The sequence below is a fragment of the Equus przewalskii genome, chromosome 12 (assembly GCF_037783145.1).
Source record: "Equus przewalskii isolate Varuska chromosome 12, EquPr2, whole genome shotgun sequence".
NCBI lineage: Eukaryota > Metazoa > Chordata > Mammalia > Perissodactyla > Equidae > Equus > Equus przewalskii.
In genome coordinates, this window is record NC_091842.1 from 26,843,851 (window position 1) to 26,852,053 (window position 8,203).

The following is an 8,203-nucleotide window of genomic DNA, read 5'->3' on the forward strand; positions in this document are numbered from 1 at the left end:
GTTAAGTAACTTGCCCAGATGATGCAGCAGTGGAATCACAATGGGAATCTAAGCAGTCTGGCTCCAGAGCATGCCTTCATTGACTCAACAGGTGTTAACTGAGCATCTTCTGTATACGAAGCTCTCTGTTATAATAAAATAAAAATGATAAATCACCAACACTTAGTAAATGCCCACTAGCTTCCAGCCAAAAAAACTGTGTATACAATAATAGTAAATATGTATATAGGAAAGATATGTATAGGAAAAATGATGATAGGAATAATGATAAATTTAAACTAGCCAGATGTCACATATGCATTATCTCATGGAATCTTTACAGAAACCCTGTGAAGAATGAACCTTAGTGCCCCCATTTCACAGAGAAAGAAACTGGGGTTAAGAGAGCTTAAGTAAGTTTCCACGGTGTAGAGTGGAGATTGGAAGTCCTGGGACTTGAGCCAGGTCCCATCCTTTTCCAAAGCCGCCATGCGCTTAACCACTATCGGCTCAAAAGTCAACTTCTCTTTCCTTTCCTTCATGAACATTTACTTTTCAAACTATATAAGTGGTTGGCACTCAACCTGAGCCTCCCGTCTCGTTCTGCGCTGCAGGGGGTGAAGGCGTTTATTGTCCTTACCCCCTAGTTCCCATCCCAGGACTGAGACCATACCAAGGAGCAGCAGCACGTGAAGTCAGGGACAACCCCATAAAGCATCTGAGGAAGGTGACAAGAGCTAATGGATGGGGCTGGTCCTCCTGAGCAGTTCAAGGTGCTCTCCTCCCCAAATCTCATAGGATAACTGAATGAAGCTTGGGTAGCCAACAGCACTAGACTTTTCCTCTGGAGAAAAAGCAATATTTAGCACAGGCCGCTAACAGGAGGGGCCTTTGGTTGTCACTATTGCCTTTAACGGCTGCACACCTTCAAGGCACCAGTTCTGGGAGGATAGATGCCCCTAGGAGATGCTGCTGCTAATGTGCACAGAGGCTTAGCATGTGACTTCTTCTTGTCCTTATTACAGTCTTTGGACGCAGGCATGGACACTCCCATTTTAATGAAGGAAACCTGATCAGTGTCACACAGCTGGAAAGCAGCACAGCTGGGTCCCAAGACCATGGCTCCTGGCCTGGCCTCCAGGGGCCACGAAGGGCTCCCCTGCATGGGAGGCTGACACTGGCTTTGGGGAGTGAGCCCAAACCTCTGTCACTTCTTCTTTCCCTCATCCCTGCTGGAGCTCTGCTCAGGGTGACCCTGGCACCCTTCTTGGAAGTCCCCAGTCCCTTACAGGCTGGGCCTCTCTTCCGTTCACTTCTCTGCTGGTCTGACTTCCACACCTTCTGTACTGGTCTCTCCTTGTGTAACCAGGTCAGCCCACCTCTGGGGTTCTTTAGGCAGCCAACAGCATCTAAACAGAATTTCATGTGCACTGTTGTTTTGTTGTCCTTGTTTTGTTTTGTTTGTTTTATGGTTTCTTTATATTTATGGTAAAAGACATTGATTTTCTATAAAGTGATAGAATATTTCCTGTTTGCTATAAATTTACATAATAATAAAAAGTGGTGGGATTTGAAGCAATGATTTTAAGCTGCTATGGGCCTGAATGAGTTGGGGAAACACTGTGCGCAATCATGCAGAACAGCACCTTAGGGAGCTCAGGACGGGGCACAGGAGAGATGATCTCCAGTGGGGTTTGTCCTAGTCACCTGGGTCCCTGGGCCCCTGCCCACCTGCTTGGCTCTCCCCACCTATCACTCCTGGTGCTGCCAAGCTCCTGGGTGTTGTCCCCAGGTCTCCCAGGGAGAAGCTGATGAACTCTCTCTTAAAATGCTCACTTTCCCAGAGATCCTGGGAGATCAGTCACGAGAGTCAGCTTGGGTTTTCCCCCACTGAGGTTCATAATGTAAAGTCCATGCTAACAGGTAGCAGGGTGATGGATAAGTGACATGTTCACCACTGTTTCAGGTGTGAAGATGTCTGGTTAATTGGGGATGATTTTGAGATCATACAATACTGTCACACAAAGTGGAATATCCAGGCCAGAAGACATATTTTATTACCATTTTATCATGGTCATACCACGATACGAGAGCTTTTGAATTTCTTTTTGTTCAGTTTTTTTCTTGTTGTGTGGACAGGAGTGACAACTTCCAAGCTCCTTACAAGCCGGATCAGAATCCAGGAATCCATATCTTTTATTTCTTTCCTTTAGATCACTAACTTGAACACAAATTAATGTTTGCAATGGAAGTTAACTTTGTAAAATACTGTAATCTTTTTAGTAAATAAATCAGTGAGCAAGACAACAATATATTTTCAATGTGAAAACTACAGTTTATAAACACTTCCTTTCAAAAAGAAAACACAAATATTAAGTAATTGGTGAGCCCATCCCTCGTCCCACTTGTCCCCGCCCGTGTGGTTGGGTGACGAGGGGCAGGGAAGTGCACTGTTTCCTGAGCGTTGTGGAAAGTTGAAGGACTATCCATGATTTTCTGCTTGCTTTCAATGGATGCATTTTCCTATAACAACATTTCTATGACTGGCTTTTGATACTGTAATGATATTCCAATATCTTGGCAAGTTTTTTGGGCTGGCCTGAATTGTTTATCAATTCAGCGAACAGCCAACTCTGTAAGATTTCAGAGTTTCTATTGGTTGAAAGAGGCGTATCCTAGTACAAAGATTTTGCCTTTACTTTTCTGTTTTAAATTTTTTTGCAGGCTTTTAAAACAATCCCAGTTTCAGGACTTCGGTATGGATGTTGGGATTGACAAAAAATCAGGTAAATGATGGATTGGTGTGTTGTTTTTTTAAAAAAGATTTTATTTTTCCTTCTTCTCCCCAAAGCCCACCAATACATAGTTGTATATTTTTTAGTTGTGGGTCATTTTTGTTGTGGTGTGTGGGACGCCGCTGTAGCATGGCTTGATGAGCAGTGCTGTGTCCACGCCCAGGATCTGGACCCTGGGTTACCGAAGCAGAGCGCAAGAACTTAACCACTCAGCCACAGGGCCGGCCCCAGATTAGTGTGTTTATAAAAATGCCTGCCACATTCACTATGAAAATGAAATGATCAGTATTCATTTAACAGAGGGTAAACAGATCTTTTGGTCAAAAGTAAGTTATTTACCTGTGTGCTCTTATCAGAGATGGTTTGTGAAGTTTCATGACTTAACCAGGCAATTATAATTTTTTCTTATTTTTAATCCTATGAATCATTATGCTGAACAAAATGTTGATTATAATTTCATTGGATTATTATTTTGACATTTTATCAGGAATTATAGATTTTTACTAATAATATGTTTAACATCGTATTTAATTTTGTTTCTTCCTCTCCTAGATAAAGCCTCTAATATAGCAAGGTAAGATTTTAGGATTTAGTTTTCTTTGTAATATTTTCTTAATACTGGTATTTGATGTGGGTTTTAATTCAATTGGGAGTAAATTCAGTGACTTCTGATGTCCAACTGACCATTTTACACTTGAAAATTTTACTCTTCCCAGGTTGGAGTCTAAATGACAATGTAGAGGGAGTTGCCATCTATTGAGACAAGAGAGCAGGAGGAGGAACAGATCACGGGAGTAGGGACAATAGGATGAGTTTAATTTTGCACAGAAATGTTTGGGAAGCATGGGATGGTATGAGTCTGAAGTTTGGACGTTGACATGACCTGGTTCTTGGTGAAATATAAAGATGATAAGACACTATTGGAGCCTATCAAGAAGCTTACGGCTTAGAGAAGAACCGAGATATTGCCAGGAAGAGTGGGTGTCACAACCATGGGTTATGAGTCTGAAGCAGAGGGAGCCACTCATGCCAGTGGAGAACGAGTGGAAAGGAACCTGATGCAAAATAGGAATAAGACATTCTGTACAGGCTTCACAGACAGTGATGATCAAGCGGTGCTGTCTGTTGAGAGTCACAGTGGCTACCTGGCACTTAGTAGGCTCTCAACTGCTGGCGTTTGTCACCGTGAATGAGGTGGAGGTGATAGTGAGAAGAGTGAGCAGGGTATCAGAGCGCTCATGTTGGCAAATAGAAGATAAGTTTGCGCTCTGTGGTCAATTGAGAGAATTAAATGCCTCTGAGAGGAGTCTGGAATTGTGGGCTGTGTTCTGGAGCTTCATATGCGTTCTCCACCTATAATTAGGTGCTTTATGTGTGCTGTTTCCCTGTAACAGTGATCGGTAACACTCTCATCTTGGGGCTGAGGAAGCTGGTCTTACAGGGATTGTGAGTTATCCAGGTCCTCTAGCAACTAATGGTAAGGCTGAGATTGTACTCAAGTGTGTTTGATTCCGATGACCTTCTCCTCAAGAGCCTCCCACCGTGGTTCTCATGAAAGGCAATCTGCTGGGCAGAAAGGCATCAGAGGCCTTTGAGTAGCCAGTCAACTGACATTTAGAAGGATCGCTCTGGGTGATAGTAAAGGATGGGTGGAAGTGGGGAAAACCTGGAAGAAGTCAGGTGTTTTCTGTTTTTGTTTTTTAAAGCAATTGCACTGATCTATTTATTTTATTTGATAATTGGAGGACAGAATATAAATACATAGGATGCTTTATTTTTCTCGTTTCTCCTCTAGTGTCGAGAAGGCTATTTGAACTATTCACATTTTCTAAGAATATTGCTTGATGATGGGATGTTAGGTGAAGACATTTTATTCTGTTTTCTCATCTTTGAAAAAAGATTAAATAGGAATCTCATTGAAATAAGGCTCTTATTTCCATATTTGTTTCCTACATTTAAAATGCTGCTAACTAAAACTTGCTTTCTTCAGGGACCATAGTCCTGCTAAAAAGTTATTTATGCTCATAGTGCCAATAATGTGCCTTTGCTGTTGACACATTGGGGTAATTCAATTTTATTAGTTTTGGTAATAATCTTAGAAATTTTTAAAATCTCTTTTTAGTTAATTGACGTCACATTTCTGAGAAGACTAAGAATTACGTGAAGGAGAGCTCAGAATGCATCGAAACTGTTTATTTGTGAACAGAAGGTATAGTCATGCTTTAATTTTTATTTTCATGGCTTCATCTTGAAGTACTTCCACTTTCTTCTAGTTCACTTATTTTGCTCTCTTCTTTCATCCTAGTGTCCCATTTCATTACACTGTTTAACAGTCTTTATTCAAAGCAAGCATCTTATATGCAAAGTACCAATTTTTAAATTCATGTATGGACTGACCCAAGGAAGAGAGGATTTGCTATCACTCTAATTAATATTTTTGAATTCTGAATTCTTTATTACATATTTGTATAGATCAATGAAGCAAAGAAATGTGCTCAAGAGAAAAAGAGACAAAGTAAGATTCTTTGTGATGAAGCACATAAATTTAAGGTAAAAATACCTTCTTTTCCTGACATTACACTCTAAAAACAGAAGTAAAAGTAATGAGTAAGTATTGCTAACCTCTATATGTTTTGTTGAAGAATAACATCAAATCACTTGAAAGTACTAATGAAATCGTTAATGACATAATTCAAAGTGTACGTGCTAGGTTGCAATCAGAGGGAGATTGGAACGTCAAGAATTAGGACTTGGTGAGAGTTCTGCTACTAAGTTATTACCATAGTTTGACTTTTGAGCATTTTTGATCCTTGGGAGAATTGAGCCCTGCCTTCTTCCATGTTGTTTCAAGTACTAATACTACAATGCCTTTTTTCATTTAAGGACTTTGAAGATTTTTTTTGTATTTACAACCCTGGGTTAATTTCTTATATCATTCAGCATTCCCTCCCCTCCAAGAAACATAGAACTGAGAAATTGTAGGGGAGAGTACCGGAGATTTCTAGTGATGTTGAACAGTCCTATCCCTTAGTGCAGAGCAGAGAATTTTCAAAGTGAATCTAGTGACAGTATTTACCTTCCACTGAGAACAGCTGTTCACCTGAGCCGTTTGGCTTCAAGGTTTTAGACTTTCTTTGCTTTTGCCTCATCCCCCAGTCAACTAGCCCACTGTCTTGAAAGTAGAAAGTTGGAGTGCCCAGGAAATATTTGTGACTTCAACTATTCTCTTAGTTCCTCGTTTCTGTGTTCAACTTCTCAGCTCAAACTGGATCAGCTGCTTTCAATGATACAGGGGCTGATGTGGGGTATGTCTTGTTGGCATTTCTTCTTTTTAGCATACCGTCCAGTGTTCCTATTGAAATCCAGTACGTGCTTTGTTTCTATCCTACAGGCAGATAGCAGAAAAGAAAAATCGACAGAGAACTTAAAAGGTGATATTTCAATGAACACCTCAGGAATTTCAGAAGTAAACTACCTAGATTTGCTGCAAGAATTTCATTGTACAACTTAGCTTTGATGAAGAAAAATATATCATGTCTTAGAATATTAAATTTATATGTATTGACTTAGGTATTTTTCTTCCTGGGAACTAAATCATTAGTGAGAATGTTTTGCTTTAGATTTGAATTCCCTTTAATGAATTTCATGTCAGGGAAGCAAAATTGAAGTCTGAAGAACAGCAGGTACAGAAGGAAAATGCTCAGCTTAAGTTCAAGAAGGGGGCCGGCCCGGTGGCACATGGGTTAAGTGCATACGTTCCACTTCGGAGGCCCAGGGTTCACTGGTTCGCATCCCAGGTGCGGACATGGCACCACTTGGTAAGCCACGCTGTGGTAGGCGTCCCACATATAAAGTGGAGGAAGAAGGGCACAGATGTTAGCTCAGGGCTAATCTTCCTCAAAAATAAAAAATAAAAATTAAAAAAATTAAAAAAAAAAGATCAAGAAGGAGCAGATAACAAAAAGTTCCTCCCATAGACTATATAAATCAGAGAACTAAACCTCATTACATCTTTTATATTTTTTTATTTTTAATTGAGGTAAAGTACACATAATGTAAGACTTACCATCATAACCATTTTTAAGCATACATTTTAGTAGTGTAAAGTACGTTCACATTGTTGTGCAATCATAACATCTTGAATATCTTTTCTCAAATCTGTCTTAAAGGCAGGAGATCTGAGTGCAGGATTCAAGGATTCGAAGCATAAAGCCTCAATACCTAATAAATGTACCCTGGAAGGTATGTTGCTTGTGGGGAAGAAAACCCCATATAGTAAAAATGAGTTTTCACTGGGAAGGTAAAAAATGGCTTCTTGCCCTCAAGATTCTCTCCTTTCTCCTCTCCCCTCCACAACCCAGTTCTTGGGAACACGTGCACACACACAAACAAAATTGTTTTATGCTTTACAGAAAGGAAAAAGAAGCTAGAAGACAACTGTGAGGCATTGAGATCTGTTAAAGTGGCAAAGAAATCAAATTAAAAATGTTAAAGAACAACATAGGCATGATTGATGAAATCTGTGGACAAAGAAAGATGGTCACAGAGGAGTAAGATATTCACGTGTTGTTACAAATACTGTTGTGTTAGTGAATGTGGGGAACAATCTAGATAATTATAATTTTTTAAGAATATTTACCACCATATTTTTACCATATTCATTCTATAGAGAAATGTGTTTCCCCTTTCTGCCTTGACTTTTGTAATCTGTACCTTCCGTTCCCTTCTCACTGGTTATCAGAGATTCTTATTTGTAATTAATTTCAGATTGGACGGAGTATTGGTACCAGCTTTAATCACTTCATTTTCTGGAACCCTCTGGGTGCATTTACGTTGTGCTCTAGGTTTCAATCCCGTCATAGTATCATGACCTGCCATATGTCTGTCATTTCTTATTAAATTCTAGACATTGGGTAGCAAATATTTAGAGAAAAATCGAGGCCTCGTGTTGTGTTATCTTGCTGCAGAAAAGCTGGGAGTTTACATCTGGCGGGTGATCAGGGACGCCAGCAGTACTGAATCCTATTCATCCAGTTAGCAACTCAGACCATTCACTGAAGGCTCAATCCCTCCTAAGGCCAGTGTGTTTTCTGTCCACCTTTGTTCTTCGTGTAATCTCCTGGGACCCAGCTAAGGCCTGCAGGTTTTTCTAGGGATGACCTTCATTTAGTGACCGTGAACTCCAGTTGTTTTACTTCTGTGCCCGTGGATGTGTGCAAACACTGCTCAGCTTCTTCGCATCTCAGTAGTCTCGTCTGGAATTACTTGATGAACCCTGGGGAAAGTGGCCCCAAATGCCAGGCTGACCTTAATCCTGGGCTTCCTTCTTCTCCATCTTGGCCTCATGTCTCTTTACTGGCTTGTTAGCAATTTGGTGCCTTCAATCATGAATTTCATATTTTGGCCAGTGTTTCCTGTTCTTTTCATGA